This window comes from Oreochromis aureus, linkage group 3 (genome assembly GCF_013358895.1).
Source record: "Oreochromis aureus strain Israel breed Guangdong linkage group 3, ZZ_aureus, whole genome shotgun sequence".
Taxonomy (NCBI): Eukaryota; Metazoa; Chordata; class Actinopteri; order Cichliformes; family Cichlidae; genus Oreochromis; species Oreochromis aureus.
In genome coordinates, this window is record NC_052944.1 from 132,526,310 (window position 1) to 132,538,188 (window position 11,879).

Here is an 11,879-nt window from a genome sequence, read left to right on the forward strand (position 1 = left end):
TCCTTCCAGTCACCTTTCTCACTCACTATGTGCTAATAGACCTCTCTGCATCGAATCATATCTGTTATTAATCTCTGTCTCTCTTCCACAGCATGTCTTTCATCCTGTTTTCCTTCTTTCACCCCAACCGGTCGCAGCAGATGGCCGCCTCCCTGAGCCTGGTTCTGCCGGAGGTTTCTTCCTGTTAAAGGGAGTTTTTCCTTCCCACTGTCGCCAAAGTGCTTGCTCATAGGGGTCATATGATTGTTGGGTTTTTCTCTGTATTTATTATTGTGCTATCTACTGTACAATATAAAGCGCCTTGAGGCGACTTTTGTTGTGATTTGGCGCTATATAAATAAAATTGAATTGAATTGAATTGAATTGAAAACCTTTACTTAAAAAGCCATCTCTAGACCCAGCTGTCTTAGCTAATTATAGGCCAATCTCCAACCTTCCTTTCATATCAAAAATCCTTGAAAGAGTAGTTGTCAAACAGCTAACAGATCATCTGCAGAGGAATGGCTTATTTGAAGAGTTTCAGTCAGGTTTCAGAGCTCATCTCAGCACAGAAACAGCTTTAGTGAAGGTTACAAATGATCTTCTTATGGCCTCTGACAGTGGACTCATCTCTGTGCTTGTCCTTCTAGACCAGGGGTGGGCACCGAGGGCCGGTGTCCCTGCAGGTTTTACATGTGTCCTTGAACCAACACAGCTGATTTAAATGGCTAAATTATCTCCTCAACATGTCCTGATGTTTTCCAGAGGCCTGGTAACGAACTAATCATGTGATTCAGGTGTGTTGACCCAAGGTGAGATCTAAAACCTGCAGGGACACCGGCCCTCGGGGCCTGGAATTGCCCACCCCTGTTCTAGACCTTAATGCAGCGTTTGATACTGTTGATCTATTAGAGCGATTAGAACATGCTGTAGGTATTACAGGTACGGCGCTGCAGTGTTTTGTATCATATCTATCTAATAGTCCTCTTCACACACTAAGGTCAGCTATGGTGTTCCACAGGGTTCAGTGCTAGGACCAATTCTTTTTACATTATTCATGCTTGCCTTAGGCACTATCATTAGAAGACACAGGATACATTTTCACTGCTATGCACATGAAACAGAACTCTGTCTGTCCATGAAGCCAGGTAACACACACCAATTAGTTAAAGTGCAGTAATGTCGTCTTAAAGACATAAAGACCTGGATGGCCACTAACTTTCGGCTTCTTATTCAGATTAAACTGAGGTTGTTGTACTCGACCCTGAAAATCTTAGAAATATGGTATCTAACCAGATTTTTACTCTGGATGGCATTACCTTGGACTCCAGTAACGCTGTGAGGAACCTTGGAGTAATTTTTGACCAAGACATGTCCTTCAACGCACATATTAAACAAATATGTAAGACTGCTTTCTTCCATTTGCGCAACATCTCTAAAATTAGAAATATCCTGTCTCAGAGTGATGCTGAAAAACTAGTTCATGCATTTATTACTTCCAGGCTGGACTACTGTAATTCACTATTATCAGGAAGTCCTAAAAACTCACTGAAAAGCCTTCAGTTAATCCAAAATGCTCCAGAAAGAGTCCTGACTGGAACTATTGGCTTGCCTTCCTGTTAAATCCAGAATTGAATTCAAAATCCTGCTCCTCACATACAAGGTCTTAAATAATCAGGCCCCATCTTATCTTAATGACCTTGTAGTACCATATCACCCTATTAGAGCACTTCACTCTCGCACTGCAGGCTTACTTGTTGTTTCTAGAGTATTTTAAAAGTAGAATGGGAGGCAGAGCCTTGAGTTTTCAGGCCCCTCTTCTGTGGAACCAGCTTCCAGTTTGGATTCGGGAGACAGACACTATCTCTACTTTCAAGATTAGGCTTCAAACTTTCCTTTTTGCTAAAACATATAGTTAGGGCTGGACCAGGTGACCCTGAATCCTCCCTTAGTTATGCTGCAATTGACGTAGGCTGACAGAGATTCCCATAATGCATTGAGTTTTTCCTTTCCATTCACCTTTTTCACTCACTATGTGTTAATAGACCTCTCTGCATCGAATCATATCTGTTATTAATCTCTGTCTCTCTTCCACAGCATGTCTTTATCCTGTTTTCCTTCTCTCACCCCAGCTAGTCGCAGCAGATGGCCCCGCCCCTCCCTAAGCCTGGTTCTGCTGGAGGTTTCTTCCTGTTAAAAGGGAGTTTTTCCTTCCCACTGTCGCCAAAGTGCTTGCTCATAGGGGGTCATATGATTGTTGGGTTATCTGTATCTATGATTGTAGGATCTACTGTACAATATATAGCGCCTTGAGGCGTCTGTTGTTGTGATTTGGCGCTATATAAATAAAATTGAATTGAATTAGATTGAAATTCTCATGAGAATTTTGCAAACAACATGAATTGATTGTCGATGTTGTATTTTTGTTGTTATTCAGAACATCTTGCTGCAATTTGTCATCATGAACTTAAATCTACTCTGAAGAAGAAGTTCCAGTGTGTGTTTGAGGGCATTGCTAAAGCAGGAAACCCAACCCTTCTGAATCAGATCTACACAGAGCTCTACATCACAGAGGGAGGGACTGCAGAGGTCAATGATGAACATGAGGTCAGACAGATTGAAACAGCATCCAGGAAACCAGACAGACCAGAAACAACAATCAGACAAGAAGACATCTTTAAAGCCTCACCTGGAAGAGATGAACCAATCAGAACAGTGCTGACAAAGGGAGTGGCTGGCATTGGGAAAACAGTCTTAACACAGAAATACACCCTGGACTGGGCTGAAGACAAAGCCAACCAGGACATCCAGTTCATATTTCCATTCACTTTCAGAGAGCTGAATGTGCTGAAAGAGGAAAAGTTCAGCTTGGTGGAACTTGTTCATCACTTCTTTACTGAAACCAGAGAAGCAGGAATCTGCAGCTTTGAAGACTTCCAGGTTGTGTTCATCTTTGATGGTCTGGATGAGTGTCGACTTCCTCTGGACTTCCACAAAACTACAATCCTAACTGACTCTAGAAAGTCCACCTCAGTGGATGTGCTGCTGATAAACCTCATCAGGGGGAAACTGCTTCCCTCTGCTCGTCTCTGGATAACCACACGTCCTGCAGCAGCCAATCAGATCCCTCCTGACTGTTGTGGAATTACAGGGATTATTTTACATAACCATCATCTTATCATTGCATTAAGTATCATTTCATCAAAGTGTTTATTGAAGCTGCTGGCATTATGTTATAATTTATATTATAGGGGTTATCCTAATCAAATATTAACATGTTTATTACAGGTGCAGTTATAACTACTTTAAAATGATTGAGTTAAATATATATGTATCATAACTCATATGCTGAGTATATTGTTACAGTAAAATAGTACCTGAGCAAAGGCCTGAATGTATTCAGCTTCTTGTGGTATTTGAGTTTGCTTAGTTACAGGTGACGGAAGGATGTCCAGTCCATGGTGACCTCAAAGGCCTTAGATCATCACCATATTCTTAAGAGGATGCCAGAAAGAGGAACCTCTATGTTGCAGTTAATTCTTAAAATACATGAATGTTCTGTACATGCAAATTATGTGCTTGTAAACGCAAGAAGGGGCGTTACAATACCCTGATGTTATAAAAGCAATCTAGAGTGTATTTTGGGTAGAGATGTACAACTGCTTTGCAGTTTGCACCTCTCCACGCTGCGTGTATTCATTAAAATCAATTGTTTGATTGACCTCTTCTGGACCATCATTGTTTTACTCTCATCCTCAATTTCTGAACCCGTAACATTTGGTGCATTGGCCGGTTGAGGGAGAAAAGTTGGAGGTTGAGACTGAGAGGGTCCAAGGTGCTCAAACAGGCAGACACGAGTCAGTGGTCGAAGTGAGTGGACATAAGCCGGCTTATTCAAAGGTAAGGCACTACCTGTTGAATTATTTCCAAACAGTGCTGAATTGGTTCTGACAAAATTGAAAGTCTACTCACTGAAAATTACTGGTAAAGGTCTGTTTTGGTTTTGGTGAAAATCTCATGAGAAGTTGAAGTTGAAGTAATGATAAGAAAAAGAGTAAAAGTGAGTTAGAGTCTCACTAAAGGTACCGGGTTAAAGTCCCAAAGGAATAAGAATAAAGAGGATTTAGGATAAAGAGAATTTAGAATAATAGGTAATTGGTGAAGTTTGTGACATTAAAGTCTCAATTGAATATAAAGCCGGGCTTGGACACCGATATGGTGGGTTTGTGATTTTTGGGGTGTCTTCAAAATAATTAAATTGTATAGAGCGGGACTCTGGGAGTCTAACAAGTGCATTTCTCGGAGGTGACGCTCCAAATTTCCTGAGGACGCCGATCTTCCTTGGATAGGGATAGTCCGACTTGGCCTTTCGTGGAGAACTTGGGAAACTCCAAAATAGGCCACTGACTGGGTCAGTTTGCCGTCCGGGGCGGTGGTTTGCACTTTTTTGGTCAGTAGAAACCGGGTTTCGGGCGTCTACCTTTTAACTTAAAACTTCGGGGAAGCCTGGGATGTGGGGTGTCCACATAACGGGGCTTTTCGGGTTGAGTTGATTGATGCTTTTAAATTGTGTAGGGTCTTAGATATGTGACCACGGTCCGGGGCCGAGACTGGTTAAATTGATCACAAAAACTCAGGGAGTTTGTCCCTTGGAGGGTTAATTTAAAATTGTCTAAATTGTGTAGGTTTTGGAATGAGAAGCCTAAAATCTGGGCAGTTGTAATCATAGGACGTCTGTGTAAATATATTAAGAGACTTGTCTGAGTCTGTGAGTCAGGCTGGTATTATTTTTAGACTGTGTGTGTGTGTGAGAATGCAAATAAGGCAGCTGAGAGGTCAATAGAGTATGAGGAAGTTTATAGAGATTGCTAGACATTGCTGATGCATGTACGCTGGTTTTGTTTATTACAATATGTAAGTAAAGTTTTATTTCTTGCCATGACTGTATGACTTTTTATGGGTTTTGAGATAGGATACATAAACTGTTGATACTTAAGACCGTTACCTGGGTTCTGAGAACTGAAATTGAATTTGAGATAATTTAATTAATAAAGATGTCTGTGTTTATGTGTGTTTTGGGGTGTCAAGTAAGATGTTTTAGGATTTTTAGATGGGTTTTGTTTCAGTTTGAGATAATATATACAGTTACATTTTCTGTGTGTGTGTTGTTGAGTGACAACATGCGCAGTTTAAATTGGGCGTTGTTCCTTCCTCTTTTTAGTTTCAAAACACAAAGGCTGTGAGATTAAAATTACTGTGAGTAACGGTTTGACTTTTGACTAGGGAAATAATATGCTTACTTTTGGGTCTATGAAGATATTTGACCTTCAGTGATGTTATGAGAGGTTTCAGTTTTCTTTTTCTTTTTTCTTTTGACTTGCTCTTTCTGATTATGAAAGGCATGTTTAAAATACTCGTATGAAAGCGTATTTCGAGTGATTTTAATTGTGTGAATGCTGTCAGTATTTGATTTGAGTGACTGGGTGATTTGTCTGAGTAAGTGAAAAGGGGAAGTTTGAGAGAGAGAAAGGCAGTGCGTGTGAGACGATTTAGGGCGTCTGAAAGAGGTTAGAACATTTAAAAGTGTGTATGAAATATATTTCTTTTGTGATGTAAAGTAGGATGTTTTAAAGTTTGAAAGTGATTTTAATTCAAGAAATGCATGAGTGATGGTATGAGAGGTTGAGTGTCTTTTTCTCTCAGTTCAAAACACATAAGCATATACACTTGCTTAATTGTTTGGATGTGTGAAAGAGCTCGGTTTAAATGTGTGTGAGGGAAATGAAGGTGTATTGTTTTTAGACCAAGACTTAGTAAAACTAAAGAGGGTTTGTAGACTGTAAATATGAAAAAACAAGTGTTTGATTAATCGGTAGAAACAGGAAAGAGAAATAGGAAATACTGTGCTGCTGTGTGTGTGACAGGAAGGTGTGTGTGTGACTGATGATGTCAGGGGAGCACCCAGAGAAATGGACAGAGTTAAATTCTAAGAAGATGAAGCAAATGAAGCCTTTAAGGAAAAATGCATATATTACTAATTATATGGTTTAGGGTGTCAATACAGGTGGGCGTCTTTCAACTTTGCAACCTTGAGTTCAGCAGCAGAAAAGTAGATTAAAAGAATTGGGAGAATAAGCCAGTTTTGGCTCGAAATTGTGCGGCTGGATCTCTCACTTTGTCCCTGAAGCGGAGAAGAAGTTCAAAGGACAGTCAATCGCCTGATGAAGACCGACAGAACATCGTGGACTTGAATACAGCAGGCAAACGACAGTGCCACTGATCCATTAACACTGATGACGACTGACGACCAGCAGCAGCATGTAAGAGTAATGCAAGATGTACTGTGAAAATACAGGCTGGGCAGTTGAACAGTGGGATAAAGAATTGTGGAAGAGCACTGGACATTGAGTGATATTTTGCCATGCTGGGACTTAATCTGAAAGAAAGACTGTAAAGAAACAGAGAAGAAGACAGCAGCTGAGTTGAGACTGTGTTTGCGGGAGCTTTGAAGCACGAACAGGACATTGTGCAGAGAGGACCAGTGAGAGATGAAGCTGGACGAGTTTGACTGCGAGAATATAGGATATAATTGGATTGAAAATTGAAACCTGAACTCATGAATTGTTTAGGGATGTCCACCATAGCATAACAAAGAGGTAAACATTAGAAAAGGTAAGAATAATGAAAGAAATAATTGTTATTACCTTAATGAATAGAAAACACACATATACCAATTGTTACATGTGAGATTATTTTTGAAACGAATCAGAAGTGAGATAGTTTGAATCTAGAGCTCAGTGAAAAGATGCATAAATTAAATATGAATACATGAAAATGCAATGAATATATAAGGATGCAATGAAGAAAACAGCTTACACTGCATTTACATGACCACATAACGCAAGGAAGAACACGCTTACATACATGGCATAATTGGTATTTTTGACTAGAAAAAGAGAAATGGGTCGTTTAGGCGTCCGTGATAATAATGAAAATGTTTTAGTTTGTTATTTTTAGGGGCAAGCAGACCTGGACCAATTCTCCAGATCCAGGAGTCGGATGAAACTACAGGCTAACATGAATGGATATGTTAAGGCAAGTTTCTGGTTGAATTGTTCACAGTGTCCAGGAACCTGACAGCAAGCCCTAACTGGTGGTGGAAGACCAGCAGGGCTGTGATTTAAGGTGGGGAAGTAAAATTTGGGTTAGTGATTGGGGGACGGAGAAAACTGACTCTTTAACTGGAGAATGGGAAAGTGTCTGTGAGACTGTGAAGCCATATATGCAAAATAGCACACACAAACATACATAAAATGAAGATCGGCTTGCTACTTGTATGAGTGATAGAATGGTGTGAATGTTGAATAAACGGATTAAACTAGTTTAAAAGGGTGACTTAGCAGTGCTTTTGCACTGAGTGATCAAAACAAGTGATTAGTATAGAAAGAAAATGAAAATAATTCAATAAGGTGTTAAGGTTTCAACATGCATTTCTGTTGAAGGTGCAGATTTGGACAAGAAATTTATAATTTAGTGTTGACACATTGTTATAACGTGTTTATATTTTAGGCTGAATCTAAGTATGGTGAAGTGTCTAAGGGGACATGGTTGTGTGTAAAACGGTGCAGTTTGGACAAGGTTTTCAGTGCGTTGAATGGGTGAAATTTAAGATGGTTTAAGATTTTTTGGGGCTGTTGTTTTTCATTTTAATAGAGGGAGTTTTGATAAACATGGACATGTCTAAAAGGGCCCATAGTTTTTATAACAGTGCACTTAGAAAAAACCTGTCAGGTGATTTTGTTTTGTACTTTGATGAGCTAATAATCAGCTCTCTTTTTCATTTTGTTCTAAGCAGGCCTGGAAGAGAGTGAACGGACGGCGTTGACAAAATTACCAAGTACGAAAATCAGGTGGGCATTACAGAATTATAATTGATTACAATCAGAGACTGATTGGCGGCAAGTCTCTGTCTAAAAATGGATTGATCGATTCAATCCAGTTAAAAGTATAGAGAACTATTTTCCTAAAAAGGACAACGAAATAAAACAAATGATTGAGCTCATTTTGCTGATGTGGAGCATCTGATGACGTGCGCGGAAGGCTGCAGATCAGCAAAAATATCACGTGTGAATGCATGGGAGTGAATGTGAGTGATGGGACCAAGAGGGAAATAAATAACAGGTTGACAAACAGGACAACTGGGAGACTTAAATCTGGGGATGTTGATTTTGGGATATTGATGTGTGCGTTGAGAAAATTATTTACTGGGGTTGGATTATGTTATTACATTATAGAATGCTAAATGCTAAAAGGGAAACATTGATGTAACTTAAGTTACCATGAACGGAGGGGACACATGATCAATAACTGTTCTGTGTAAGTTTATTTTGGGTTATAACACAGGTTGGATCATCAGTGGAGAAACTGAGTATAAAAGGTGATGTTCTGGTTAACACACAGGCTTTTGTTTATAGGACGTTTCAAGGATGCAGGCTGTGGATGGAGCCAAGAAAGGATTTGACATGATGATTAATTTGATTTCATTCCTTAAATACAGGTTTGAAGGGCCGGAGCATGTATGCCTAATATGATAGGACTAACCTTTTTCTTTTAATTTCCTAAGCTTGAGTGAAGGATTTTGAGTTTGTAACACATGAGATGTGTCACAAAAAGGGGGGTGTTAACATATGCGATTAGCTACATGAAAGGTGCTCTTTTAGGGGTACTAAGCAAATGTCTACGTGACCTTTGCCTAATAACCTTTGTGATGATAAACTTGTTTACCGACTTGCTCTCTTGTAGAACAGACAGACTTAGAAAAGGGGAACCTCAGCTCTGAGTTTGAGAATAACTCTGTTAAGTTGACAGGAAACACGTTGAGACAGCAATATAGGGCAAATATGTTTGAGCTTGTAATTAAATGTGGGACTTGAAAAGAGGAAGCAAATTTGGTACAGGACGTACTTGAGATGATCAGACGAGAGAAAGGAGAAGAACAGAGCACAAATACGCCGAGTTGTTTATATTACAAAGAAGATCAAAAGCTTGTTAGACACAGGTTATAATGGAAGCATAAAAGGGATGAGAGGAACTTTACATAACATAGAAATCCTGCAACAATTCGTAAATTGCCCAAACACAGTGTTCAGACCGGATATGCGCTACCCGTTAAAGGGGCGAAGAAATCAGGCCTAAGTTTGAAAAATGAAATGGGTTAACTCGATAGAGGATGTTTCCAAAGGTAGAGAAAATAATGTAGGACCTTTTACCAGGAGAAAGCTAATTGTATCTTTTACACTTTACAGTGTGCATTGAGGGAAGTCAGGAATAGTTTAAATTAGGATTGAAAAAAATTAAACTAGGTGAAAAGGGGTGTAGCAAGTAGATTTAGGGCAGTTCACAGCCTGGCGTGGCAAAGGTGCTGTCACACAGCTTAAGTTATTTGGGTGATTTATTTTATGACAAAATAATAAGGAAATATTAAAAATATACAACACGTTGAGAAGATCTCTTTTGTTATATTTTAGTGTTTAACATGGAAGATGCCTCTCTGGAGCTTCTCTCCTGATGCTACTCTACCAAAAGAAGTTCATTTATAGAGACTATGTCAGCTCCCAAACAGACAACAACAAACCAAGACTAGCAATAAACAATCTAAACATAAATAATAACAAATGAAGAACAATACAGAATCCAAATCTGAACCAAAGAACAAAATAGTGAAATGTGGATTATTGGGTTTTTCTCTGTATATATGAAGTATTTGTAATGTGTATCTGCTAATGAAGGCTTGTAGAGGCCAGTTTGTATTCACAGACGAGTGCTAAGCCAGACTGAAAAACAGGAAGCTTTAGTGCACAAGGTATATTAATAAATATAGACACAAAAAGAGGAACTCCCCATATAAACAACGTTCAAAAATGTGTGAAGTATAAAGTACCGAAATAACACTACATAAGTCACAGCTGATGATTCTAATGTTAAAGAGCTCTTGCAACTGGCGTCTGAGCTGTGCAGAGGTCTCTCTTAAGACAGGTACTTAGGTAGGTTACCATGAGGTTGAGTTAATTTTATACACAATGCATAACTGTGCTTGTTTAGAGTTGATGTTCTATCCAAGAGGGTTTTAAGCTTCACTGGTGAGAGTGTCCAGGTGATACATGTTGAGGGATGATGAGAACATAGCAGGTGAATTGCACGCACGCTTACAAACACACATGATTTAAATATAGGCCAGGCCAGAGGCCTGGACTTGATGTAGCTTTCAACTTTACAGCTCCTAACTTGTAGGAATGGCGGGGAGTGTAATGAATGAATGCAAAACATGCTTACAGACACAATCATAACAGGGGTTTATTTTACAGGGTAAAAGTGGACCACAGGTTGCTTTGTTTCTGCTTAGCAACTACTGAGGTAAAAGGTGTTAAAGATAAATATGCAATAAGCGAACAGGAAATGTGTGAAGGTGAGCCGGGTGAAACAAAATGTTGTAGATAATGGAAACTTGTCTAACGGGCATTAACAGTAATTTTTGCATGTTATGTATATGCTTGAAGCCAAAAGAGGCGTAAATCCAGATAGAAAATTTTGAAGTGTGCTTTTTAGCGGAGATTTAGGCTGACATGGGGATGGTGTGCATTTTACTTGGGTTGTGTTTAATAAAACTACAAGCGTTGCTCACACACATAAAGAGTATTGAGATTAAATAAAGTTAATATAATGGATAGAGCCCAGAACAGGATAATACATAAGTAAAATCAAATGTAATGTGTGATTTCACTTTTATTGGGAAAATAATTAGCCAAGAAATGTGTATTGAACTCTCCACATACTTTGAAACTGCGCAACTCTGAGTGGGCAATGTAATGAAGCAACTGTTACATATTTGCATTAAACTAGCCAACATAGACTCACCACCACATGATGTTGCCCTGCAGCGGCGGCAGAAAATCATTTGCAAACCAGGGATCTTATGTTGATTATCATATTCTTACTTATGTACACACACACACACACAGAAGAGAAAATTTCAAAACAAAACAAAAAACAACTTCGCTTAACCTGTCAAGCACAGGAGTAAAATAAAAATCTCTTTGGGCTCTGTTAAAATTTCTTTAGTAAAAGTGTAAAAGGCCAAACCTAGGAAGTTCGGCAAACAGGAAAGTTCCTCGAGTATCAGGAGTTAATAGTCAGGAAACATTTCTCACATTAACGCCTTATATCTGACAAATCATTGACTCATAGATGCAGATAGATTTACAAGTGCACATACATCCAGATGTGCATTTAGACATTAAAAGTGTAGAGACATGTACACACAGATTGGCAAACCGGTACAGAGTCTAACTGAAGAGCTTAACAAAGCAGACGTGGCAGTAGGGTTTGTGATTTTGCCTGATATGATATTGGGAACCAACTTTGAATAATGACAGGAACCTGAGATGAACACAGTGGGTTAGTAAGGTGTAGCAGAGAAAGGTTGTTTGTTTTCTATCCCTTACAGGAGAAGATTTCCACTAGAGAGGGACCCAGAAAAGGAGCGGAGACCACTTAAGCATGAAGTGTTTTCAAGTGGGAGCTGGTGTTTTATTGCTGGACCACCTAGAGGACAGGAGGTTATTGTCGGATTTGCTGAGTCAGGGGGCGGCTAGAGAGGGTCAGAGCGAAGGTAGTGGACCTGGGAATAGTGTAGTGACGTCTTTGGAAGACGTCAAAAGGGGGAATTGTGGAATTACAGGGATTATTTTACATAACCATCATCTTATCATTGCATTAAGTATCATTTCATCAAAGTGTTTATTGAAGCTGCTGGCATTATGTTATAATTTATATTATAGGGGTTATCCTAATCAAATATTAACATGTTTATTACAGGTGCAGTTATAACTACTTTAAAATGA